Below are 12,772 nucleotides of genomic sequence, written 5' to 3'. Positions count from 1 at the left end.
GAAGGTTTTTTTTTTTATATTCCTAACTAATCAATATTCTACTGTTCCTTTATTACAGTATCATATGGCAAAGTTTGTGGTGGTTTTCCATTCATTATAGGAAAGATTGGTTATAGTATTCTGTTCACTAGGGGGTTTTAGCTGCAACTTTTTAGGCCAGTTTTCGTGCATTGTCAAAGGCATTAAGTACCTTAGTCCTTATTAGCATGTATCTGTGCTCAGAACTAGTTCTGTGTAAAATGCTGCAGCAAAGAAAAAGTATTTTGATAGAAAACTGCTGTCATGTTATATAGGCCCTGGGATGTACAATGAGGGCATAATACCTAATTTCAGAATCCATTTGCCTTTTCTTATGACAGATGTGAAAATGCTGTTAGCTAAGAATGTGACGAAAACATCAGCCCAAGGTCAAAGAAATTGCAGGCACTTCTCAATGTCACCCATTTTCATTTTATGAAACTCGATAAATCATCTGAGACAAAGTGCTTGACCATTCCCAAAGGGTAGCACTACATCAGTACTATATTTTTATCAGGCATATAAAGCAAAAACGTTACAGGCAAAGTTATGTATGAATATATGCAATTGATTTTTCTGTATCTTAGCTTACCAAGCATACCTTTTAAATACCCACATACTGTTTGTGAATGGTTAACTTTGCAAGTAATAGACATAAAAATTAATAATTCATCCTTCATCCCATTTACTACCTATCTTTTAATCACTTATGAAAATAATCTTTAAAAAAATCTGATGCCTTAGGCAAAATTCAGAAATCCTCAGTATCTGTGGGAGGACACAGTCAGTTATTTTTTAATTTTAAACTCCGTGTAATTTTATAGTATAATGAGGCAAGTAGTAGTAAATGATGACAGGATCATATAAATGTTAAGTGCTGTAAATATTTTAGATCAAATAAAACGTGATAACAATTGTCTGGAGAGATTTTTTGGTTTATATTCTTTCCACATACTTTAGTTGTTCAAATTGGTGAATAAAATTTCAACAATATACTTAATGATTAAAATAACATGACCAGCATAGTAATTATAAGAGTTCCCTATCCTTACAGACGTGACTAAAATGTTGATGCTCTTGGAGTGCTCTATAAACTTTCCTTATTTAGTTTATACTACAATTTCACAAATATAAATACATTGCTTTCATTAGAGGAATATCAATACAGTTATTAAAATTCAGCTTCTATTAGAACTAGCATCTTTTAGACTTCCTGTGATTGACTCCAGTAATTTGTGAAAGTGTGGTGAGAAAACATTGCTCTTAATAACATCAGCTAACATGGCTCTCTGAGAGGCATGGGCTGTCTCTTTACGTTTATATATATACGTACATGTGTGTGTGTATACACATCTGATGAGTTCTTACATCTTTCTTACCTGTTTCACTAATTTCAAACAGCATTTCACTAGTCAGGTAACAAGTTAAATTAAGCCAATCATCCCTGGAAGTCTCTAACAGTGGAAATGTTTAATTCACAGTGTAAGTTTCCTCTCTTTTTCACTAGAATGAGTCAGCCCCGATTCTCCTTTACCTCAGTGCAGTTACTGGTTTCACTGAGCAGTCAGTTCTCTTTCAATCAGTTTCACAGCCACTAAGAAAAGGACATGGGATCACAGCCCTTGTATTGATTCTGTTTCTTAACATCGGTTAATGCAAGATCAAAGAACTTGTCTCAAGTTTGAATTTGAAGTACACTGAGAAACGTAAGTGATGGAACCAAAGTTCTACATTATCTCATAGAATTCCAGAGCAATACACAAATAAAATGCAAATATTTTACTGGCTGTTTCATAGATAGCATTTAGTCATGAATAGAAATTTCTGCATCAGCTGAAATTATATATATACAAATGTATCAGGAAAATAATGGCACTTCTGCTAACCTTGAAATGTAATACAGTTCATTATTTTATGCTTTCCTCCTTTTTTTTTTTCCAGTGCAAAAGCCAATAACATGACTTCACATATGTTCCTTGAAGTTCCTGTATTAGCATGTTTTATAACATATATAAGCAACTAGAGAAAGACTTTGATTTCACAATCATAGCTTTAGGAAGTATCCGTTGACTGTTATTAACAAACTTTGAAAATGCTGCGAGCACTTCCTGACAATTTTAGGTGCTGCTGCTTTAATGGTGAGTCTGATAGCATTAGCAGCATGCAGCCAAAGATACCCCTGTAGATGACTTAATCTTTTCATTAATAATCCTCCTTGGTCCTCCTCAACTTGGTGACGTTTCACAGATCTGAGAAACCAGAAAATACTGATTCCAGTACAGTTCTATCATAACTCAGGGTATGGTTTTCCTAGTCCTCAGACTAGTATGTGTTGTGACTTCAACAAGCTTTTCTTTCACTGGGACCCAAGATCATCACTTTCACTGTCTGAACTCTAGCTTCTTTTTACCTACATGCATGCATGTGCACACACACATACAATTTATATCCTACCCTCACCAACAGTGGTTTTTCTTTGGTTGGTTATGGTTTTCCTTTTTTTCTCCAGATCTTTTGTCTCCTGGAATCCTTACGCCTCTCTTTGTCTTGCTATTCCAAACTTCTAAATGATTGCTTCCAACGCTCATAGCCTATGAGTACTGCTACAGACAGAAGAGCCTTTTATCTCATCAGAAAGCCTTTTCATCAATTTCTGTGGCTCATGATGCAGCAGCTTTCAACAGACAGAAAGAGCACCTTCAATGAAAATCCTTTCTGGGCCATTACAACTGTAGAAGAGAATCTACCTGGTTACTCAGCAGGGTGATGCATTCACAGGCCACCTTGTCCATAGAAGATCTGAGAGGTTAGACAGAGCTGCCTGATTAATAGCCAAAAATATGTCAACCTACTCAGGATACCTTTCACGGGAACTGTAAATGACAACTCCTTACTAACAAGTATCTTGAAAAATTTCAAGTCATGGTTGCAAGCTTTGTAAAATGAAATCTTCTAAATAATATGCATCTGTTTTCTACAATTAAATTTATACATATGTATCAGAAAAATAATGTCTCTGTACCGTTCTGGCTAAAAAAAATTCCAGAACACTTGACAGTAAGGGAGAAAGAAAATGAGTTAAAAGTCATAAGCGGCTGAAAATTAAATCCTAAAATAAGAATCATCAGGAATCTTCATAGACAGCACTAATAATTCTCTCTAGCGTCATTTAAATACTCATCAGAGATAACTGTGAACTATGATGGCACCCTACAAATATCTTCGAAAATCTGGCGAAATCAATCACCAGCTTAGAAAGAAAAATACAAAATTAAAAGCTATTTGTGAATGAGAGATCACCTTGCCAGAAATCAGTACTGGTTATGAGTCACAGTCATTCACTAATTATGTCCTTCCATTTTCTCTGTCATTGCACAATGCGGAGTAACAAACCTCTTTTACTAAATTGTTCCAATCTGTGTATTGGATCTTTTTTCAGCTGTGATTTTGGGAAGTGCTTGGCATAATAGATATATAAATAAATAAACCTTGCTGTATCAATAGCTCTAGCATGTATTTATAAAGTATTATGTAAAGCAGAATTTCTAATTAGTTAAGTCAAAAAGATAATATGTAAGTAAAATAAACTAATTAGGGACTCATTACATTTACAGGACCACTTATCATGTCACTGAAATGTCAGAGTATGTTGTGTTTATTGTTTCAAAACATCTTTCTAGCTACACCATGTCTAGATGTTTCTGTATATGTCTAAGGAGAGAGATCTCAAATTTCATGTGAATTCAAGTACGCTTTATCCAAAGTACCTCAGCTGGGGAAATTAGTATTTCCTATGTATGATTAGGTAAACTTTGAGCTAAATAATTTTACATATAGATCAGTATTTGCTTTCCATGTGCATATATGTTCAGTTTGGAAGATTTTGTTTGAAATCCAGATTAAGTTATTCGGAGTTCTATAAGAATAATTTATATGTCTCATATACAACTCAAGCAAAAACCTTCAGTTAAAAAGGATCAAAGTACAAAGTTCAGTAAAATTCCAAGCAATATCACTTTTATGCATATTGACTGTCACTCTATATCTATATGTGTATATTTTCATACATACGTACACTAAAAAAACCTTTGCTGCTTGAATGTCACTGATGTTTCCCAGGGATTAGGAAGTGAGGATATTATCCAGTAATTTGAACCCTTCAAAGCCAAAGTTCAAATGACAAATAATAACCCTTAGTTTCTGCAGAAAAAATATTTTAAATATCCTGTTAATCTCTCCTGTCTTGTTTGTGAAGACCCATTTTTTGCTATTCTGCTTTAGGAAGGTAAATCTTCCACATTTGGATCAGCAGCACAAAAACTGTTGCTGTGAGACCCACATATGTTGATCACCTTATTCAGAGTAAACCTGCATGAGTAACTGCTGAGAACATACTAGCCTCTAGCAAACAGGTACATAGAATGCAGCTGGATGAGTTTCTGCTGCATTTTAATTTCAAATGCTATAATATTTGCAGCTGAAGTTATTGCAGTTAAAATTATATGTGGAGTTGGACTATTAACCCTCATGTGTTGCCTTGCATTTACTTTTCCTTTAAGAATGTGATTTTCCTTATTTGCAGGGTTTTTTTATATACAGGGAGGAGTTTTTATATATAGGGAGGAAAAATCCTTCGGCTGTTTATTTTATAAGAATGTAAGATATGAATCTTATAATTAACCTGAAGGACTGTAAAGCGAGTTTAATTACCAGAACAGGAATCCAATAGTGAAATTGAAAATCTCATTCTTATGCCTACTCCTTTATTTAAATGCTATATCATTCAGATTAACATTCATAAACAAAAACTATGACTATATTAAGGAGGGCATACAGCCTTTAGAGTTTTCTTATTAAGCCTCACCTAAGATTGAGGCTAATGAAGAATTGCTGTTTCTATGAAAATGCACTTAGGTGAAGCATATATTTTTTTGCTGTTAATTTAAAAGGCCTCAGGACTTAGATCCATGGCAGTCCACAAATGGAGAGTGAGACACAAACACGCAAAAAGTAAAATCCATCCTTTGTTCATCAAGGACAAGTACAAAACACCAGAGTAATAACTAATTTCAGCTACCATTTGGAAATTGTTTATTTTAACAACAATTTTTGATAAATTCCATTTTGAGATAAATACATTTGAAGCCAGAATTTGCTTATAGCTATAACGATGTACCACAATCGATACCCCCATCAAGCTTGCAGTGAGTTCCTAAAACAGACACCCCCCCCAATTAAATCACTAATCTCTCTTACTGTTTCAGAAATTATATTATTTATTAATGAAATTATTTATGACAGTGTTAGTGCCATAATGTTATGTAGTTATTTATTTATTTAAAAATTACCATGATCTTTGATTACTTATTTATATTAGCTATTTTGGTATACCAATGAACCCTTCTCTTTGGAAAGTTTGTCACTCACTATTATCATTCACTTTTTTCTTTCATCATTAATAAGATTGACTCTTTCAAACATCAGATAGTCAACTGAACAGTCAGACTTCAGCTAAATTTCAAAACCATAGAAATTCCTAGAAATTATGTGGGGTTTTTTAAGTAATGCAAAACATGCTGTAAACCATTTCTGTGCAATTCTCTTTATGAATCTTTGACTGCTCATAGAATTATTCTTCAGGGTTTGGGGTTTTTTTTCTTACCCTTAGCAACAGACTAAGTGATTAACGTCAAAGATTTTCATTCTTTAACATATGACTGAGTCATAAAGAGCATTAATTAAATAGTCGATTAAAGAGCTAGTTTTTTTAAAACATCACATAATAAAAAAGCCATTTCTTTTTTTCAATTTATCTTATAGAAAACCATGGTGCTGAAGTGTAGAGAGGGAGATAAACATATTTCGTTTTGCAGAAAACACTTAGTGTGAATTGCTACCACAGAAACTCCCAACTGTTTGAATGTAAAGCTAAAGGATCTTTAACCAGGAAGAAAATGTAGTTCTTTCCTCCTGTAGTTCATGAAACACTTCATCTATGAAATTACTTCAATATCAAGAGAATTAAAAAAAATTAGCAAATTACTTTTTTATGCAATGAAAAGTGGGAAATCACTGCTAACAAAATAAAGAGTATAGAATAGCATTTATTGTTATTCTTAACTAAGAAACATCAATAAAACTGTGATGCAGAAGCTTAAAAGTGCCTTTAATATGGGTGTTTGATATCTATGTCAGTTAGGGATCACCCTTTATTCATATAACTGAATGACATAGCTGTGTTGCATAGAGTCAGACAATATTTTCCTCAGATTTCTTGGTCTGACTGAAAAATATATAATTTTCTCCACCTGGATAAGGATGGCCATGTTCAGACCTTGGACAAATGTTTAAGTATTCAACTAAATGCAGTTTTCTCAGTCTAGAACTTTTTATGAATTCTGAATGCACATCATATTTGGTGAAGGATCTAATATGGTGATATGTAGATGAATTTAGTTCACAACATTGCAATCTTTTATTGACATGGTGTGATGAATCAACAAACTCCTATAACAGAAGAAGGCTCAGAGAAGATAGGCAAGAACATTGTACTGATGGAGCTCAGGGAAGGTCACAGGGAGTGACTGTTGCAAATAAAGCTGAACTTATTTAAACAAAAAGGGGACTAGAAGGTGGCCTTTGTTTTAGATGAACAGCTGTATGGGTTGAGCAGACCGCCTTGGTGTATTAGTTGAGTGAACAACAAACAGTTGTGTAATGATTTTCCCTGAACAAATCAAATGTCTTCCTAAGCTACCACACCAGCATGGGTCAACTACACATGTGGATCAGCCTAAAAGAAAATAGAAAAATGAAAAAGCAACAAAATGATCTTTGAAGAGAGAAATGGGCTTGAGCTGCCTTCAACCCATGTATTACTTTTTGGCAAGAGAGGACACCACTATTTTGATGGTGAACATGTAGAAACTGGCAATGTGAATCATGTTTATATTGTGATACAGCTGTATGTTGGATCCAGCTGAATGCGATATTGTGTTTGTATTGTGATTGCACTACAATTGCTGCATCATTCTGCTACATCAAAATCTTGTGTAACATGAAAAATTTTCAAGAGTAAATTTGGAATTAAACACTAAACTCTCCTCTTAGGGGATCTCTAAAGAACCTAGTCAGAAAGTGTTGGACTCTGACACATAACTATGAGACCTCTGTATCTTTGACATTTAAACCCAAAGTATGTAGGAAGAATCCTTAGATATATGCTTATTATAAGTTACGAACTTGTCTACCCTCTTTCACTCAAAAAAAAAATAATTCTAACAAAAGAAAAGATTAAAATAATTCACACAAAATATTACTCCATTTACAATGCAATAATACAACAGTGTAACATGATCCTTGGAGTTCAGGTGTATTTTCTACAACAAAGGTGGATATTTAGGGTGAAGGAATGAAAACACAGTACTTTAGGGTTCTTTTCTGTTTTGTTTTGGTTTTTAAAGCTCTTAAGAGTTTAAAAAATTCTCAGGAAATTAGGAATTATTGTGAATACACGACTGGAAACCAAGTTGAGGTATATGATCTAAACTGAAAACTTGGTTTTCAAAGTGGTCATTTAAATCAAAACTCTACAGACACAAAATGTTTCTGAAAAATATTTGAGTGTTGAGGGATACATATATTATAATGAAACTCTGTTCCCAAGTCAGCCATACTTCTAAACAATGCTTAACCTTATATTAAATTTGGAAAGAAAAAAATTTTAAAAGTCTCCTTTCCTTGGTCTTCAGACGTAGATTGGTGTTTCCCTATTTTTCATTATGATTAGGTCCTATTTGCTTACTTCTTTCATTAACCTTCAGGAATACCTCATTTTGCTTATTCAAAGTCAACAGTGATATATTATTTGCTGCTTGTCTTGACACATTAAACATATATTCACTGTTATACTTCGTGAGTTCTTTTTACTCATGTAAAGTAAGTTTGGTTAAAATGCTTCTAGCAGTGGACACATGACACCTAGAGAATGTTGTAAGTATATTTGCAAAATCAGCTTTAAAAATACTGAATTATATTCTTACAATGTATTTTATTTGCACTTTTTCTGTTTGGCACTCTACTGTATAAAGAATTTCTTTAAATTGTGATAAATAGCATCTGATGGTGGCTGAGAATGAAACTTCCATATTGAATCTTCATCTGCTTTGGATTTTGTTTTTTGATATCTTCACCTATATTTCCCTTTTTTTTTAATCAACTGGTAAACTATTTCTTCTTGAATGTCTAAATACATTCTAATATCAGTATCAAGAAGCAGACAATTTTCTGGTACTTTGATGAGACCAGTACATTCTGGGATTTCAATTGCCTTGAGTTAGGTTCTTCAGCTCAAAAATGAGATATTCAACATATTGTCTATAAAAGCAACTTAATTTCCTATATTAAAAAAAAAAAAAAAAAGAATTCTGGCTCACTTGGTACAAAAAGTTTAAGTGAAAATTGGAAACCTAATTTAGACAGATCCTGTGCTTCTTACAGACTTTTATATCCCTAATTTCACAAATTCTTCCACTGACAGAAAGGAGCAAGATTAAATAGATCTGGCCTTAAGGCAGAATACTTCCTTATGTATGCAACCTGGTGAATCCACAAGAAACATCTGCGTAGTTATGCATTTCTAATAACTTTGAAGCTCAGCCCTCCTTGGACAGAATTTACATCGGTGCATAAAAAGCAGCAAGAGATTTACCTACCTTACTTTGAATACAATTCAGCAACAACTTGAACTTTTTGGTTTTTTTTTTAAGTTCAAAGTTCCTTAGCCTGAGACTTGAAAAGATCTAGACATGGCATTGAGGTTCAGCTCTGAGTGATTTTGTATTAACTTTTAAATAAGCATAGAGATTACAACCTGTCTCAAACTGCTGAAATTTCTTTCCTGCCTTCATATTTATCATTCTTTGAAAATCATAGAGGGACAAAAAACTTTATTTTTAAAGTCATTTTTGGATTTCTACATTGTATAAAATTGTTAAAAAGTATTGGAGCTTCTTAGACAAACTTCAGAGTCTCTGTGGGAAATTCACTTTCAGACTAAATTGAAACTGGTTTGAAACTTTATGGGGGTTTATGCTTACAAATGGTATAAAAGACTCTATTATTTATGACATGATAGGAATTGAGCCTCTGAGAATTCTCCAGTCTTCTGGATTTCTGAAAGTGCAAGATATTAAATCCTTGATGGAAGAATGTGACTGTTAAGATCTTTTCCTGTACCTGAAGAACATTTATGTGGGATTGAGAAAAAATCTGAACAACATGAAAAGTAAAGCCCAGGTTCTTACATTCATTTTGGTTTAAATAGTTTATACGTGACCAGGAAGTTTTATAAGCAATTGAAAGCTAAAAGCAAATGTGAAGTAGTTCACATTTACCATTTTCTACATATAACTACTACTGGGGAGCATCTTTACCAGCTTCTTCTCTTTTATTTTCCCATTTTGTTAGTAAGACCTTCAAATAAAGTACTCCTGAATCCTTATATCTTTTGCAAAATACCATATAACTATTTTAATATGAATGAAGACGTGCCCTTCCTATGGAGCAGAACGGTCTATTTCTAAATCGTTCTTGCCTCTCTTTACTGACTGTCAGATCTTAATCACTAAACGAAGTGATACCTCATACTAGAGTAGCTGTCTGGTCTGTCAACTAGTTTGTGCTGAGGATGTAATTACTGACTAAAAAAGAAAAAAAATACTCTGAAGTAAATGGAAATGACAGTGAGAACTTTTAGGTCTGGCTTTCAGACGTATTTAGTATGAGATCCATAAAAATCCATTTTTTCCCCCCAAACCAAAAAGTGTTATGGGTATTAGATAAAACAGGAAATAATAATTAGGGGAAAAAAAAAATGAATTCTACGAAACAAAAAAATTCCCCAAAGTACTTTATCAGACTTTTTTAAAAATGCAGAAAAAATGGCATTTTTTTTTTCCCAAATATAAAATCATTTTGCCTATTTTCCAGCTAGTGTAGCAGCTCTCTGGGGTTTTGGTTGTCAGATCATTTTTTTTCTAAAAATTAGTTTTATTCTTGAATAAAAATGGACTAGAGTCACTCCTTCATTAAAAGAGACCAGGGAAAAGCTTGACTAGCAAAATATGGTGCAACATCTAAAATGTGGATTCATTTCTCCTACAGTAGCTGTAAGTGAAGAAAGAAACTGTTTTTTCTAGTGTATCATCACCCATTAGCACACCTGACACTCTCTGTTGGTAGCCGCAGCAGCCTGGCTGGTTAAGGCACAGGCAAAACTGGCAGGAAAGGCATCTGTGGTGTTTGCTGTCATTTGTTTCTCTGTAAATCCTGCTTGTACCAGTCATCTGTAGTGTATGTATGTTAGGTTAATTCCAGGATCTCTTCTGAAGCAGAAAAACTATACGAACCTGGTAAAGTCTTAGTAGTTAAGTCACTCCAGGACATTCAATGGACTCATGTCAATTGCCTTTATCTTGTCACATTCCATTTTTCCGATATTAGCACAGGAGGTCTCATACACGTACACCTGCAATGTCAGGTATGGCAGCTCAAGTATGATAGGCAGTAATGCATGTCATATCCTGCGTACACATTAAACCTTGAACAACCTTAAAAAATATTTCTAAAATTTCCAAGACCCAAAGAATTGTTCATTATGTTACAGAGGAGGCCCAGGCTGTTGTCACCATATGCCCCAGGTTGCCCCCATTCCAGGGAAGGTCACTTCAAGGATAAATAAGGTTATTTTTGTTCTGACTGCAGCTTTGATAAGATTTGTTCAAAATTGCAAAATCACAAAATAAATAGGTAAACATTAGGCTACATTATAGAGAACCTTTGTCATGGAAACCAGCATGGTCACGCGTCATGATGGAGAGAACAGCATCCTGTTCAGTACCTATTGGCAAGATAAAAGGTTTTTGATGAGTGAGTGTTATGTAGGATAGGTATCAAGCTCAGGATTAGCCAAAGTTGTACGAAAAATAGTGGAGGATATGCAACATACTACAGTACATATATTGCTTCCAGTCCTTAAGCATAATTTTTATGAATTTTCTCATATAATTTTCAACAACATTTTGATGTGCCACGGAAAATTATTCTTCCTTAAAGCACAATACATCAGAAATCACTTCAGATTTTATTTCCCTCCCACCAAGGGAGTGGAAATACTCTATATAAATTGCAACCTGTTATTCAAAGGTCCTAGCTGTGTCCTGCTTTTCTTACATATTTAAACTACATGTAGTTAATTCAGTCAGTGAGAAATTCGATGGAAACTACTGGTATTGCTGTGAGTGAATGAAGGATTCTAATCTAGTAATGTTTTGTAGATGGTATTCACATGTAAATAGAAACAACATTGAGACAAATGCATTTTTACTAGAAAGATCACCTTGAGCTCTCATAAAAATAAAAGATAAAGATGATAGAAATGTTGTATACAGTTCTATTAAAAATCTGAATGGAAATGAGTAGAAATGTTTCTCATCTACTTTGTCCCTTTTACAACTCCATTTTCTTTCCCACTGCTAAGTTGAATGGCAGAAATAGAGAAAATGAAGGAAAATATAATAATATATCAATATTCAAGGAAGAAAATGTAAAAAAAAAAAAAAAATCACACAAGAAACATGACAATTATTTTCAAATTAGTATTTTGGAGAAATTCTTCTAATTATTTTTTATCGTAGAGCTTGCACCTCATTTCCTTACAATGTGAAAACATTAGTTTAATGTCACTTTTTAGTGAAGACTGAGAAATGTACCTTTTAGAAAAAGTATTTCTTAATTTCTTTCCTAGTGTTAGATGTTCAATGACATGGTAGCTGAGAATTTGAAAACTGAAATTATACCAGATTGCACTGGTTTTGGCTGGGATAAGGTTAATTTTCTTCAGAGTAATTGGTGTGGTGTTATGTTTTAGATTTGTGATGAAAACAGTGCTGATAACACACCCGTGTTGCAGTTGTTGCTGAGCAGCACTTACACAGCACCAAGGGCTTTTCTGCTTCCCATGCTGCCCTGCCAGTGAGGAGGCTGGGGGTGTACAAGTAGTTGGGAGGGTACAGAGTCAGGACTCAATATTCCAGTTGACCATACCACACGGCAGTGTGCTCAACAATAAAAGCTGGGGGAAGAAGGTAGGGGGGATATTATGAGTTACAGTGTTTGTCTTGCCTGTCTGTTATGCTTGATGGAGCCCTGCTTTCCTGGTAGTGGAAAGCAGTGAATGAATTCCTTATTTTGCTATGTTTGTATGCACAGCTTTTACTTTACCTGTTAAATGTCTTTATCTCAATCCACGATTTTCTCGCTTTCATCCTTATGATTCTCTTTCCCATCCCACTTCAAGGGGGGTGAGCAAGCAGTGGTGTGGTCCTTAGCTGCCTCTCTGGCTTAACCCACAACACTGATGTTACTAAAGACTTGTTAAATAGTGGAAGCTGAGAGTTATATCAGTATCAAACCGATGAGAGGCCCGTTATATATGTAGAATTTGTTAATAACTTTTAGTTGGCTATGGGCATCTTTCTTACTGGCAGCCGCTGATAGCTCTGTAAGAAGCAGATGCCTTGAAAAAGACAGTAACAAGATGATACTAGAGGACCCAGGGCTGCACACATTAATGATTAATTGGTGATAAAAGAATTGTTTGATAACAATTAACATGAATCTTCCCACAACTGATAGCATGGGCGGAGCCTTTCAAAAGGTTATGTAAGGCTACAACAGAAATAACTAGTTACAC

Source organism: Falco naumanni, chromosome 2 (assembly GCF_017639655.2).
Source record: "Falco naumanni isolate bFalNau1 chromosome 2, bFalNau1.pat, whole genome shotgun sequence".
Taxonomy (NCBI): domain Eukaryota; kingdom Metazoa; phylum Chordata; class Aves; order Falconiformes; family Falconidae; genus Falco; species Falco naumanni.
This window is presented reverse-complemented; position numbering follows the sequence as displayed.